At 40.7% G+C, this 16,019-nt stretch overlaps 2 long non-coding RNA genes across 2 annotated transcripts; both read right to left on the bottom strand.

Annotated features, from left to right (window-relative positions):
• Positions 1–1,134: 1,134 nt before the first annotated feature.
• LOC147929859 (uncharacterized) lies at positions 1,135–1,753 on the bottom strand. Its single transcript, XR_015577631.1, has 2 exons — positions 1,627–1,753; positions 1,135–1,509 (listed from the first exon to the last, which is right to left on the bottom strand). It is a non-coding gene; the product is annotated as an uncharacterized LOC147929859 (long non-coding RNA).
• An 8,502-nt stretch (positions 1,754–10,255) lies between these two features.
• Positions 10,256–11,622, bottom strand: LOC104737195 (uncharacterized). Its single transcript, XR_759703.3, has 3 exons — positions 11,349–11,622; positions 10,743–10,949; positions 10,256–10,674 (listed from the first exon to the last, which is right to left on the bottom strand). It is a non-coding gene; the product is annotated as an uncharacterized LOC104737195 (long non-coding RNA).
• Positions 11,623–16,019: the final 4,397 nt, after the last annotated feature.

Below are 16,019 nucleotides of genomic sequence, written 5' to 3'. Positions count from 1 at the left end.
TCATCACTCGATGCCTTACCCGAACAGGTACATGATCACCTGCTTAAGTATACCTTAGAGCTGTTCTTGTTCATCTTGTTTACTCGATCACCCCACCCGATCCTGTACTCGAATGCTTGCATCGAGTTCTTAGGTCGTGTGGTTCTGGTTCTTTTGCTTTCTTTTTGTTTATTTAGGATTGTTAGATCAACCCCAACTATTGCTTGGCTTGACTTGCTTGTTTCTGAATGCATCTTATTTGCTAGCATAACAACCATTTGGATTGATACCCTTTGTACTACAACTGCATAGGGAATTGATACCCTGAGTGAAAATCCTGTTATCAGAAGCCAATTAAACCGCCTATCACCATCAACGACCAAGTCCACAGAAAACCAGATCTGAAAATACACTCACAAAGTCTTCGACGAGACAGGGCAAATCACGGCTCTCCATCGCGAACCAAAACCTTCGAGACTAGATCCGCTGAGGAAAGGCTGAGAAAGGCTCATCGACAACTAGACATGCAAGAAACTAACAGAGGATGACCCTCTCAACGGACTCCGGCGAGAAGCGCCGGTGGCCGGAGAGGTCAGAACAAGGTAAAAGCTTAGGGGCGGCTAGGGCGAATTTCTCCTAAGTGAGAGAAAAAAGGAACTTTTTAAAGCGACCCGAGATGTTGTGTTTCGCTTCTAATATATTTAACAATCCACTAGAAGAAAACAGCCGCAAACCGACGACCATATCTATCGGCAACCCGTTAGGAACGTCCTTAACCGACGGAATACAGACAGCATCAGTCTGTCGGTTCTAGAGCGTCGGGAAAATAAAATTTATCGGGAATCCGTCAGAAATCTCCAACAGATTTCTGACGGAATAATATTCCAATGGATTAACCTACGACTTTGCGACAGACTAATATTCCGATGGATTACCAACGACTTTTGTTCCCGACGAAATGGCGACAGATAATGTAGCTGTCGAGAACCCGTCAGAATAATAAGCAACGACCATTGATGACTTCCCGACAGATAAATTCCCGACGGATTTCCCAACGTCTAAATTCCCGACGAATTCTCAACGGATTTCCCAACAGATTTTCCGACAATTAAACGATCAATTTCTCTGTTTTCTATGTTTTTCTTTTGACAACAATTACTAATTAGGTAATAATATTTAAATTCATAAATTTAGAAATCCAAAATACAATATACACAAATCTTACAAAAAGAAAATGCAATATACACAAATCAAAAAGAAATAGAAAATGAAACTTAAATATTGTGAAAATAGGCTCCTCATCCAAAATACAATATACACAAATCTCGGCATGAACGACACAAGCTCCTCATCTCTCAGCTTGTTCCTCTCATTCTCTTTTTCCATGATCTTCTCAAGAGCTTTGATACGGTCATCTTTCTCTTGGAGGGCTCGAACAAAGTTCTGCATCTCGATCATATATTGGTGATGAATATGATAAACAAGAACGAAGTATTTTTGCAAGATTCGACACTTGGTTTGTGGAGTTTCCTGAAATTTATAACAATTAGAACAAAATGTATAAAAAGAATCATAAACAAAATTTGTTAAGAACAAGCAATATGTATAAGAAGAATCATAAGAAAAATTTATCAAAAGAATCATAACCTCAAGAACAAATTTGTTAATCATGTCAACGAGGATTGGTGTCGGTAAGCCATTTCCATCGACTGAAGGTTGAGATAAGCTAAACTCCTCCATCCTCTTGCTACAATATTAAAATGTATGATTAGTATGATTGCAACATCTTTAATACTACATGATCATCTCTGTATGTTTAAAAATTAAACTTGCCATTAAAGAAATCAAGGTTGAGATAATGTAGTATTACTGCAAATTGTTTAAACCAAATGTTACGGTCATTGTAGTGACCCTCACTAAGGGCAGAAATCCGAAAATAAAAGTTCAAGGAAATGGCCCGGAAAAGACTTAGAAAGGAAGAGGAAGAAAAACAAAGAAGAAAGGCCATAGGATGTCCGAGGAAAAATTTGTGAGTCGTAGGATGGCCGAGTCAAGACCGGAGTGGCCGGATGAACGATCGAAACCTTAAGACCGATCGGGAGTTGGCGGTTTACGCGGAAAACTGCATACGCGGAAGGTACGGTCATGTACCAAAAAAGATGGTACGGTCCGAGAAGTGCTGGAAGGGACGGGAAGGACCGAGGAGTACGGACCGAGTTGTCCGAGAGATGTCTGAGAGCGGACCGAGGAGTACGGACAGAGATGTCCGAGAGATATCCGAGAGGGACCGAGACGCACGAGTAATGTCCGAGTGTTGTCCGAGGAGTATGGACCGAGCCGTCGAGTAACGACCGAGAGTGTCCGAGAGAAGACCGAGGGAGTCCGAAGTTGTCCGGACCAAGACCGAGCAATGACCGAGAAAGTCCGAACAATGCCGTGTTTATCAGATGAAAGGACAGTAAAATCTTGGCGAAGGAAAAAGAGAAAGTGGTGACATAATCATTATGTCTCTATGATTTGGACCAATAGAATTTCATGTAAGTTTGTTCATGACAAATGGACGGTGAGTGTGATCCACGCGCCACATGCAAGCGCATGTTTGCCACTTGTCAAAACGCACTAAGGGAAGAGAGGAGGGTTGCTCGCCTATAAATACCGACCTTGAGAGTTCATTTCTCTCATTTTCGCAAAATCTGAGAAGAGAGAAAGGAGAGAGAGACGTCCGGAGTGAGACGCTGCTGGGACGAGGAGGGACACTGTTGCGGCCGAAGAAGGACGAGAGCGGGACGCTGTCTGACGCGAAAAGAGGAAGTTGTCTGATCCGCGGTGCAGTGAAGTCCGAGCATCATCGGCTGTGTAGGGTGAGTTGTGTGTAATTGTGTGTAAGGACTGCATAGATCTTTAGATCTTTGCATGTACTCTTTTGTTTGTTGCATTTAGACTAAATTCATGGTATAATCAGTTTAAAGTTGATGCATGCGAAATATGGTAGGATTCATGCTAGATTCATGTTTAAATGCACATAGAATTTGAGTTAGGAATCACCATGCAAGTTGAATTGGGATGCATGTTAAGTAAATTGGACTTACTTAAAATTGGGAGGATTTTACTAGAAATAGTTCTTGCTTAAAATCGGGTGCATGCATGGTTGAAGGTGGAGGATTTTATTAGCAATATTTCTTTCTTAAAATCGATTGCATGCATGAAGTAAATTGGTGAAGCTTATTTGCAATTTTATTGCATAAAATTGGATGAGGTTAGCTTGCATGCATATTGGACTTAAATGATTTAATTGGTTAAATACCTTAAATTGGCTTGCATGCATAAATGGACTTAAGGATTTTTATGGTTAAATCGCTTAAAATTGGGTTGCATGCGTAAGTGAACTTGTTGCATTAAATTTGCTTAAGTCGCTTTATATTGGTTGCATGCTTGTAGAACAATCTAAGTGCATGAATTGTTATTCTTGTTGCTTGTGGATTGTTGCATGTTATCTTGCTTGAATTTCTTGCTTATTACGCTTGATTTTCTTGCTCGATTTGGTTGTTGTATTTTAGCTATGTCTCTCGAATTTGTTTTTTGAGTCCTAGCTAGAATAGAGTAGTCGATCTTCTGTTCCAAATGTGTTTGTCTCGCGAGAGTTCTCGATGACCACTCGCGCGGGACATTGTCACGACTAGCTAGCTACTAGTGTGACCGCTACATGATGATGTAGTTTTTGTGTGGGCTTATGCTGGTTACCTTTGTGGTTTCATCATGGGAAGTGTTGTGGAACGGAACAGATTGAATCGAGGGCCCTTAGTTGAAAGAGTTTAGGATATTTCAAGTGTCCCTTGTTTTATTCTAGTCGTCTTTGCGAGTTGTGTATGAGTTAAGAGTCTAAAGTGTCCAAGTAACCCTTGTTCCTTTAGTCGTCTTTCTCCGTGAGTAGCGAGTCTAGATCGTCTGAGTCGAGTCGTGTTGATCTAACCTCTCTCGCTTGTTTGTTGCTTGTTGCTTCCGCTATCGCTTGTGTTGCGTTGGTTTGATGGTTTGTTGTGTACTGCCTTGCTTGCTTGTTTCCTTTGCTTGCTGGGGTCGTCGGGTTGGGGAAGTAGAATCCTGTTTAGGATTGGGGTGCTCAGGCTCACTGATTAATCTTAGATTACTCATGATAATAATTTGTGTTGCAGGAAGCCTGAGTGAGTCTAGAGCTGGAGCAAACATTAGGGTACCGGATAGGGTTTTCTTTTCTGTGTTCTTTGTAAAACCCTATATTTTCCTAAAAGGATATCTGTAAAGATTTACCGACTATCTATGTATATTGCTTTGCTGATTTACTTTCGATGTAATAAATTATTAAAGTGACATATATATATTCGGTTTTCGGGGGAAATCGTGGTAAGTTGCAAATGGTACTCGGCCTTGTCTGGGTCAACACAACGCGCATGGGACGCAAGGATTGCAAAGCCTAAGTGAACCTAGTCGTGGGCGGAGTCGCGTCTAGGAGGACTGGTCGGGAAGCTGCAGCTTCCGTCTCTCGACTGGACCACCAGGGTGCGATTCCCACAAATGTGGCGTTCCGCTACTGTCCGCGGTCCTGTTTGGCCGTACGGCGGTTCGGGGGCATTACAACGATGGTATCAGAGCGGTGTTTTCGAACCCGCGGGCACTTCTGCATTTTAAAGTTTTATCGAGTAAATGTGTCGCAAAAACACAAAAATTTTATTCGGTAGTTTGCTTGTCTAGTTTTAAGTTGAACCTTAGAATGGACTAAGCGTCTTACCTTGTTTCTTGTGGGTGTAGATGTCTTCAGGTGATTCAGGTCACGGGGATGGTTCAGGGGATGAGGGGGCCGAGACATGAGGGTTGTGAGCATCACAATGGGTATTTATCAACTGAGTCCGAGGATAGTATTCCGGATACTTGGAGTTTGGAGGGTTTGCTGGACGGGTATGACGCTGACCCATCTATAGAGTCCGATCCATCAGAGTGTTGTGACAGACCGGAGGAAATGGAAGTTGATCAGGGTGATCAGACGGCTGTGTTGGAGGTTGGTGAGCCGAGTCGTATCCAAGTTAGGATGGACGCGCAAGGAAATTTTCAGACCAATCCAGTTGGAGATCATGGAGAGGCGGAGGTGGAGCTCGCCGATAAGTTACAGAAGTTGCTGTTAGAACTTGTGGAGGATCATTATGAAGAGGTTAATCCAGAGGACTATATGAGAGAGTACCCGAAGGTAGTCGAGAAGATTATGAACTTCTTGACGGAAATGTATGCGCCAGAAGGAGCTGTTGCTAGTGGGAACGGGGGTAACACCCGAGACCGGAGGTCCACCTGCGGAACAACCGGTGGAGGAGAGACTCGATGGAGTTGATATTGAGCCGATGTTAGGAGGAGAAAAGTTTGTAGAGGTGATCGAGATTTTGTCTAGCGATGACGAGGGAATACCGACTTTGGTGGTAGAACCAAGGAGTGATCAAGACGCGATACCAAGAGATCGAGATCAAGAAGCTGGTGCAAGAGTGGAGCGTAGAGAGGAAGCAAGACCAAGGGTTAGTTCAAGCAAAGATGTGAGAGATCAAGATCGACCAGACCAAGTGGTGGCAGATCAAGTTGTGCCAGACCAAGTTGTGCCGAGACACAATAGTCCTATTCGAGCTATACCGTTGCAGATGGTGTTAGCTGATCAAGAGGTAGAACCAAGAGACCTAGAGGGGGAGAGGACCGATAAAATGGCCGAGTTAAGGAGATTGAACCGAGGGCATGTAAGGTTTGAGGAAGGAGAGAGTAGTTCGAAGAGGCCGAGGACGACATATCAGGAGATGCAGTCGAGAGAGCAGTCAGATGCGCAGTCTGTGACTTTTCAACCAAGAGGCCGACTGAGGACTAGAGCCACTACCCGGAAGAGAGTGGTGTATTCGAACCAAGTGCATATAAGGAATCAGCCTTATTGCGATAAGTGTGAGGGAGTTGGTCATTGGACCAGGAACTGTCGGAGGACGTCTCTTAGACGTATGCTGTCTCCAAAGAATGCGTAGTGTGAAGATTGTGGGATGCGAGGGCACTTTGCCTATTGCTGTCCGAATCCAGATTATATAAGGCATTGGAGGCCTTGTGATTCGTGTGGATGCCAGGACATTTGAACAATCATTGCTGGAGGGCAAGACCGCAACGTCCGTTGATCCTAGATCATATCATCTGTACCGAGTGTGGGACGAGTGGAGATTTGACTCATAGCTGTCCGGACCGAGTTGTGCAAGAGGGAGAGAACCCATCAAGCCAACTTGTGCATACGGGGGAGAATCCATTAGACCAAGCTATTCGGGATGAAGAGAGCCCGATGAATCAAGCTGGAACCTCATTGTCTGCTGCCTCTACCTTAACCGAGTCTCCCGCTGAACCGTTACCTGATGAACCGGCTAGGGCATTGGTGTGCACTTGTGAAGAGTATACTAGGCGCAGGAACCAGTAGATGGTTGGGAGTAAGGGAAGTGTTCCTTTTGAATTTGTGTGTAAGGGTTGGATAGTTTTTCCTTGTGTTGTAAGCTTCTAGACTTAACCTTTGTTGTGTTGTCTAGGATCCGAACCCTTTAAGTAACCGGCTAAGTGGTGTAGAACCTTTGTATCTTTTACTCTTGTGTAAAGTACCTTGTGTTCTTTAGCCGTTTTTGTGGTGTTGTTGTTGTTGGTTGCTAATCTTTGCTTGTTTAACTGCTTGCTTTTATTTTGCTTGAGTTTTATAGGTTGCATAGTTAATTATTTTGCATAATTAGCTTGCAATGCATCAGCGCGATTGATGAGGATTCACGTAAGTCACTAAAAAGCGCTATCAGACAAAAGAAAAGAAGTACAAGAAAGTACAAGAAAGTCCAAGGAAGTTCAAGAGAGTTCATCCAAGAAAGGACAATCAGTTTAAAAAGAAAGAAAGAGAAAAGAGCAAAAAGAAAGAAATGATGGAGGAGGATGAGGCGAATCCTAAGAAATCGAAAGAGCAACAGAGCGGTGAAAATCGATCGAAATGGCGAAACAAATTGAGAAGGTCGAACCAAGTATGAGCAAGAAAGTGCGAGAAGTAGTGCATGGTCCAAGAGTTAAGTGCAAAAGAGGATGAAAGAAGATAATTCTTAGAAGATGAATTTGTCTGCAAATAGACAAAGATGGTGCAAGAAAATAATGGAAGTCGACCAAGGGAGGTTAAAACATAGTTTATGTTTTGAGGCCAGTAAGGTTCTGCTGAACCAAGTGTGGCAAGGAGTTGGTGGAAATATGGGAGTTGAACAAGAAGTTTCCAATTGGAGGCAAACATTGAAGATGGAGAAGTCAATAATTTCCTATCAAGATTATTTGATCAAGTCCAGAGTTGAAGTTAATCAAGGACGGTGATTGTATAAGATAAGAAATTGGAGTTCAAGAAATTCGGGAGAGAAGCTATGCGGAGCCGAAGAAATCAGAAGAAGTTAAAGATCTATAGAGCGCAAAGTTAAAAAAAAAAAGAGGGCCAAGAAAAGTGTCAAGCGTAAGCTGAAGAAAGAGAATTGTCGAGTCGAAGAATCTAAAAGAGATGAACGAGTCATGGTACGTTAAGGAGGAAGCCTTAGTACTGGAGGAGTTTGAAAATGGAGAACCAAGTGGATGCTGGAGATGAAGAAACTTTCCCAAAAGAATTAGCCAAGGGTGTAAGCGGAACAAGTGTGGAATGGAGTAAGATTATGGCACCAAGAGAGCCAAGGAGAAGCGAAGGAAGTGTTTCAATGAAGGTATCAATGTGATGGTAATCACAAGACGGGGACGTAGATGTCATGAAGTATCGACATCACAAGAAAAGAAGGAGAAGGCTTGAGAATTCGGGGACGAATTCTTATAAGGGGGGGGGGGAGAATGTAGTGACCCTCACTAAGGGCAGAAATCCCAAAATAAAAGTTCGAGGAAATGGCCCAGAAAAGACTTAGAACGGAAGAGCAAGAAAAACAAAGAGGAAAGACCGAAGGATGTCCGAGGAAAAATTTGTGAGTCGTAGGATGGCCGATCCAAGACCAAAGTGGTCGGATGAACGATCGAGACCTTAAGACCGATCGGGAGTTGGCGTTTACACGGAAAACTGTGTACGCGGAAGATACGGTCAAGTACCGAAAAAGATAGTACGGTCCGCGAAGTGCCGGAAAGGACGAGAAGGACCGAGGAGTACGGACCGAGTTCTCTGAGAGATGTTCGAGAGCGGACCGAGACGCCCGAGCAATGTTCGAGAAGGACCAAGGAGTACGGACAGAGATGTCCGAGAGCGGACCGAGACGCCTGAGTAATGTCCGAGTGTTGTCTGAGGAGTACGGACCGAGACATCGTGTAACGACCGAGAGTGTCCGAGAGAAGACCGAGGGAGTCTGGAATTGTCCGAGAGAAGTCCAGACCAAGACCGAGCAATGACCGAGAAAGTCCGAGCGATGCCGTGTTTATCGGACGGAAGGACTGTAAAATCTTGCCAAAGGAAAAAGAGAAAGTGGCAATATAATCATTATGTCTCTTTGATTTGGACCAATAGAATCTCATGCAAGTTTGTTCCTGACAAATGGCCGGCGAGTGTGATGCACGTGCCACATGCAAGCGTTTGTTTGCCACTTGTCAAAACGCACTAAGGGAAGAGAGGAGGGTTGCTCGCCGATAAATACCGAACTTGAGAGTTCATTTCTCTCATTTTCGCAAAATCTGAGAAGAGAGAAAGGAGAGAGAGACGTCCGGAGTGAGAAGCTGACGGGACGAGGAGGGACGCTGTTGGGGCCGAAGAAGGACAAGAGCGGGACGCTGTCTGACGCGAAAAGAGGAAGTTGTATGATCCGCGGTGCAGTGTAGTCCGACCATCATCGGCTGTGTAGGGTGAGTTCTGCGGTAATTGTGTGTAGGGACTGCATAGATCTTTAGATCTTTGCATGTACTCTTTTGCTTGTTGCATTTAGACTATATTCATGGTAAAATTAGTTTAAAAGTTGATGCATGCGAAATATGGTAGGATTCATGCTAGATTCATGTTTAAATGCACATAGAATTTGAGCTAGGAATCACCATGCAAGTTGAATTGGGATGCATGTTAAGTAAATTGGACTTACTTAAAATTGGGAGAATTTTACTAGCAATAGTTCTTGCTTAGAATCGGTTGCATGCATGGTTGAAGGTGGAGGATTTTATTAGCAATATTTCTTGCTTAAAATCAATTGCATGCATTAAGTAAATTGGTGAAGCTTATTTGCAATTTTATTGCATAAAACCAGATGAGGTTAGCTTGCATGCATATTGGACTTAAAGGATTTAATTGGTTAAATCACTTAAATTGGCTTGCATGCATAAATGGACTTATGGTTAAATCGCTTAAAATTGGGTTGCATGCGTAAGTGAACTTGTTGCATTAAATTTGCTTAAGTCGCTTTATATTGGTTGCATGCTTGTAGAACAATCTAAGTGCATGAATTGTTATTCTTGTTGCTTGTGGATTGTTGCATGTTATCTTGCTTGAATTTCTTGCTTGTTACGCTTGATTTTCTTGCTCGATTTGGTTGTTGTATTTTAGCTATGTCTCTCGAATTTGTTTCTTGAGTCCTAACTAGAATAGAGTAGTCGATCTTCTGTTCCAAATGTGTTTGTCTCGCGAGAGTTCCCGATGACCACTCGCGCGGGACATTTTCACGACTAGCTAGCTACTAGTGTGACCGCTACATGACGATGTTGCTTTTCTGTGGGCTCATGCTTGTTACCTTTGTGGTTTCAGCATGGGAAGTGTTGTGGAACGGAACAGATTGAATCGAGGGCACTTAGGTGAAAGAGTCTAGGATATTTCAAGTGTCCCTTGTTTTATTCTAGTCGTCTTTGCGAGTTGTGTATGAGTTAAGAGTCTAAAGTGTCCAAGTAACCCTTGTTCTTTTAGTCGTCTTTCTCCGTGAGTAGTGAGTCTAGATCGTCCGAGTCGAGTCGTGTTGATCTAACCTCTCTCGCTTGTCTGTTGCTTGTTGCTTCCGCTATCGCTTGTGTTGCGTTGCTTTGATGGTTTGTTGTGTACTGCCTCGCTTGCTTGTTTCCTTTGCTTGCTGAGGTAGTCGGGTTGGGGAAGTAGAATATTGTTTAGGATTGGGGTGCTCAGGCTCACTGAGTAATCTTAGATTACTCATGATAATAATTTGTGTTGCAGGAAGCCTGAGTGAGTCTAGAGCTGGAGCAAACATTAGGGTACCAGATAGGGTTTTCTTTTCTGTGTTCTTTGTAAAACCCTATATTTTCCTAAAAACATATCTGTAAAGATTTACCGACTATCTATGTATATTGCTTTGATGATTTACTTTCGATGTAATAAATTATTAAAGTGATATATATATATATTCGGTTTTCGGGGGAAATCGTGGCAAGTTGCATATGGTACTCGGCTTTGTTCGGGTCAACACAACGCGCATGGGACGCAAGGGTTGCAAAGCCTAATTGAACCTAATCGCGGGCGGAGTCGCGTCCAAGAAGACTGGTCGGGAAGCTGCAGCTTCCGTCCCTCGACCGGACCACCAGGGTGCGATTCCCACAAATGTGGCGTTCCGGGTCCACGGTCCTGTCCGGCCGTACGGCGGTTCGTGGGCGTTACAGTCATGACTTGGCATTGATGAGTATGTTTCATAAGGTTCTTTGAGGAGTCCATACATCATCCGGTTTACAGATTTGCTAATGTCGTTTCCAGATGCCTCAAACCTACAAAAGTTTGATCTAAAATCCAAAAAAATAAGAAAGCATGAGATGGTAAAAAGTTTGAGATTTACCATGTAGAATCTCCGATGTAGTTGGGATGGAGTTTTGCGATAAGTTCTCGTCCCGGTTGAGAAACGAAATCCTCAATGGTCATTAAGATAGGAGGTGAGGCGATCCAGAGACGTGTGTGGAGGGGGTTTGAGTCTCAGGCCCAGAACCACTGGGTGCTTCTCGGTTTTGGGTGGAGCGGTTTCGACCAGAATGGTGCTTCATAGTCCCTGTGAAAAAAAAGAAATATTACAGTTATACAAAAATACAAAAACTCAATAAAACATCAACTGAATACCACCTATAAGTACAACAAATCAACTTGAACCCATAATCTTTACTTTTTGAATCAGCCACCGATCCTGAAACCAAATTGCAAATCCCAAATCTAATAATAACAATATATCCGATTTTTAATTTAAGGAAAACAAAACTTTTACCCAAATCTTAAAAATCTAAAAGGCAAAATCATAGTATCACAGATTACAACCCCTTAATTTGACATAAAGAACACCTAATCTAACATAATTGAACCCACGATCTTTAGTTTTTGAATCAGCCACTGATACTGAAACCAAGTTGCAAATCCCAAATCTAACATATTTGAGAGAAAAGGCTAAAAATCTTACATAGTTGAGTGGTGTGGTTGATATGAGGAACAAAATCTTTGATTTAGAAGAGAGAAAGAGGCAGCAATGGGAAAAAGAAGAAGTGAGTCAGCTAGGGTGAGAAGAGAAGGGGAAAAGTTTTTGTGGTTAACCCAAATTAATTAAATAATCCTTCCCGCAATATAGAAAAAATTTGGGGAAAATATTTCCCGGGGTAAATTTTGCGTTTATCCAACGAAATCCTGACGGAAACTTTTTAATTTTTCATTATCACCGAAAGTTTCCAGGCGGATCTATGAAAAAAGTTCAAAAAACATCATATATAGGGTGAAAAATATATTTCCTACTCAATTACCATTACAATAAGTATACTACATAGCTTGCAAATCTGTTTTATTAAAAAAGCTATAAAAAGAAATAATTTTAAAATTTAGTCATTCACAACATTCAAACTGTTAAGTAACATTCTAAGTTTGTATAGAAACACTTATAATGAAATCATGTTAGACTTAAGAAATAGTATTTGTGAATGTGTTAAGTTATAAAGTTTCATATTTCAATACCCTATACCCTAAACCCATCGAAAATCTGTCGGTAATCTGTTGAAATGTACCCGATGGCTTTCCAACAGAGTCTAAAACACATGTTAAATGCAGTAAAATTCATCAACCCGAGAAAACTCGTAGGCCTGTGGGGAATCCATCTGGATTTCAAGACAGATTATCAATGGACTTATGATTTTTTTCAGGTCTATTATATATTTAGATTTCAGTTCTAGTTGATAAACTCAATTGTTATGTAGTGTTTTGTTATACCTACTTTCTATCAAAAAAAAATTAATGATCTGTTTGAATAGATTTCAAATTATTAAAGAATTTGGATATTTTTTATGCCAATTTTGTTATCTAGAATTTTTATAATTTATTTTCTAAATTATTGTCAACGGAAGACCGACGGATCAGTGACAATTTTCAAAAGACTTTAATAACGGTATGGCGGAATAACGACGGAGTTTGGACGAAACTTTCAAACGGACGTCTGTCAGGATTCCATCGGGATATGGTCCAGAATCCCTATCGGGACTATATCCCGTCGGTAATATCCGACGGATTACCAACATATTACGATGGTTTAAATCTCGTCGTATATCAGTCAAAAATCCGTCAGAACCAACTAACAGAATATAGTCCGTCGGGAATTCCGTCTGATATCGCCTTGTTTTTTTTGTAGTGATCTAAGCAAATTTGAACTGTTTATCTTGTATTTAATCTGACGAAAGAAACAAATCTTATATTTAATCTGTTTTAATACGTAAGCCACTTATAAGAAACTTATAAAATACATTTGATGGGGATGACCTAAGAACTCTAAATGTGCACACTTAATCTGATCAACTTAAACATATGATGTCATAATAATATATTCTAATCATGAATGACCCTGATTCTTTCCACCTCAGTGTGTTACACAAATAAGACAAAACCCCATAAAATTATTAACATGATTCTACGAGTTCATGCACACACAATATTATTCAAACTGAATTAATCAGTTATTTAAAAACCATGTTCATATATGCATGCATGAAAAAATTTAGAAGAAAAATGGCAGTTACTATACGAACTGATTACGAACCTTTAAAGTTGAACCACTTGATCGTGCCTTTTCACAGAGATGGAGTAACCGATAATAGAAAGTTCATTTATTCGGTACGTTAGGCACTCATTTATGAATGCAAAACACATAACCAGAATAAATAAAAAACTTAAAACACTTAATCAAACAAATATAATATGTTTGATTAACGCCTAGTTTGGTTATAATACCAAAAATAAATATAGATATTTATATAAAAGATCACACTATTTAAGTGTAAGTGGTATGTAAGTGGTATGACCCTGTAATTGGTAGAGGCAAAAGGAGAAGTAATGCTGGCGTTGTAGACATTCTTTCATCCAGAAAGTACAATAAAAACGAACCATTTATTCTAGGTATGTATATAAATGCCCAATCTTCAATATATTGTCATTATCACATTTATATATAATATTCGTAACTTTTACATGTTGATTACATGTTGATCTCAAGCCTCACAGGTTTGTTATATTCCATACCCATATATAAAGAAACCGAAGCATTTGTGGCTGAATGTTCTAAAAGTGAATCTGAGGGGAAACATTTCTGGAGAACCGACTCTTTTGCAAACAGAAAATGATGATGCTGTAATGATGACTACAATTGAAGATGTTATAGTAGAAAATTTGGAAAAGGGAGACCCAATAAACATTGACTACGATGTTGCAGACGCGGAACCTGAAGATGAATTTATGTGTAATTTATCGTCTTCGGATGATGATGAAGAAGACGACGAAGAACCCTGAATATTATATTGGTGCTTTAAGATATATTAAATAAATTATGTACTTTAATAAATGTAATTTTTTTTTTACCTTTTAATAAAAATTAAAAATACTTGTGTTTTAAGAATAATTATGTACTTGAATCATAAAATTTTTTGAGTGATTAAAAAAAAAAAAATTACGACTGGGGGTACTCGAACCCTGATCACTGGATATTTAGCAACCATACATAACCCTCTGATCCATCTTATCTTTCGTGATTATTAAAAAAACATGTTGTTTATAATGTGTAAATCATTTGTTATATTTTGGACAAAGAAATTTGGGCCAAAAATCAACTCAAGCCCAAAAACTATTCGATCCAAATGCGATCCATCGAATTTTCTTCTTCTCTTCGATACTCAGAGAAAACTAAACCTAAATCATTTTCTTCTTCGATCCATCCGCAGCCAACCTTTCTTCTCTTCGATCCATCATCCTTGTTCTCTTCGATCGACCTTCTTTCTTCGTCTTTGATCCATCTTCCTTGTTCTCTTCGATCGACCTTCTTTCTTCGTCTTCGATCCACCTTCCTAAACAAAAGATCTTTTTTCTTCTTCTTCGATCCATCTTCCTCGATCCATATTCTGTCTCGTGGCGTCGAATCCTGCAATTAAAACCAAAAAGAGAAAGGTTGCACCCAACCTTTCTTAGAGAGCCGGACCCTCTAACCCACCCGCAGCCGCCGGTAGAAGAACCAACCCTCTTCCACCTCAGTACACTTTCACGCCGACGGCTCAAATTCCTCCGCTGTTCACGCCCCAAGAGATACAACGAATTATCCCCCAAAACTTCTGGAACTTCCGACCGCCAACGACGCTTTTCCAGAACTCCGTCAATCGAGTTGCTGATCCGCCTATTTCGACACCGGAGGTTCAGTACAACCCTGTGAATGAACCGGAGAATCATCCGTTGTCTCCACCGCAGCGCTCCCATGATCAATCTTGACAACCATCTTCTCAAGGTAACAATTACCATGCATCTCCTCAACTCAAGGATGAGACGATGCAATCTCTAAATGCTCTGCTTACGATGCCTGGCCGTGAGAAGTTTACGACGGTTCTGTCTCCCATACCGTTGCCGAAGACAACTTGGTAATGTTTTTGGCTTTGGTTTGTTTTTATTCTCGTCTGTAGCAATTGGTAATGTTTGTAGCAATTGGTTTGTCATACTTATGGTGTTGAATTGTCGTTTGTAATGTTTGTGTCAATTTGTTTGATACACTTAGGGAGAACACAACTTGGTAATGTTTTTGGCTTAGGGTGTCTTTTATTCTCGTTTGAATTTGTTTGTCTTAGGGTGTCTTTGATTCTCGTTTCAATTGGTTTATTTATCTTAGGGTGTCTTTGATTCTCGTTTCAATTGGTTTATTTATCTTAGGGTGTCTTTGATGCAACATGTGTATGTGAAACCATTGAATCTCTTTGGCATTGTTAACTGATTTTTTATTTTTTTGTTTGCTTTCTAACTGATCAAACTAATGATATAGGAACCCAGATGAGTGAACCCACGTGGATAGATGGAAATAGGCAAATGGTTGATAACACTGTTCTGCCTATTTGTTGGATGATAGATGGAACGCAACAAAGACATGGTAAATAGACAAATGGTTGAAAACATTGTTCTGTCTATTCGGTAGCAGTGAAAGATGAAGCGATAGATGGGTGGATTGAAGGAAGCCACACAGATCTGTGAAAGGATCTATGATAAGTCAAATCTCAGTCTTCAAGGAATCACACACAAGAAGAAGGAGAAAAGGGAGGTTGCTTCTATCTCAGAAGAAAACCTAAGAAAACTTTCATTTTATTTCATAAAAAACTTGAAAGGTTACAATGCTGAGAAGGGGACCTTATATAACGATCCAGCAGCGGGGAACTTCTAGGGTCGAAATTATTACAAAAAAAAAGGACTAAACTTGCAAAAACAACAGACTCGATTTTAGGACTTAAATAAATAAAAGACTCATAAAGACCCAACGGTCGATTCCGGCAAACAAGAAAAGAACGACCATTTATTATTTGAATTCAAACACTTACCTTGATAATAGCTCTCATGCACGCTCCAGCCCTTCTTGATTGTTTTCGAAATGATGAAAAGAACGGGTTTCTTAATTCCTTGTAGAACTGGCAAAAATGATGCTTGTGGAGTCTTCTCTTTGGAATCTTCTAGTTCAATGAGAGTAATCAGACTTGCAATGGACTTGTTGTATTGTTCCCTTAAGTTCCTTGCTCCCAACCTTTTCATAGGTTTGTGTACAATTGTTGGCAGAACGGGTTCTTCAGGAACTGGAAGA

Source organism: Camelina sativa, chromosome 13 (assembly GCF_030686135.1).
Source record: "Camelina sativa cultivar CO46 ecotype springtype chromosome 13, ASM3068613v1".
NCBI classification, from domain to species: domain Eukaryota; kingdom Viridiplantae; phylum Streptophyta; class Magnoliopsida; order Brassicales; family Brassicaceae; genus Camelina; species Camelina sativa.
Note: the sequence above shows the minus strand (reverse complement) of the source record. Positions and strands in the feature narration are given on the sequence as shown.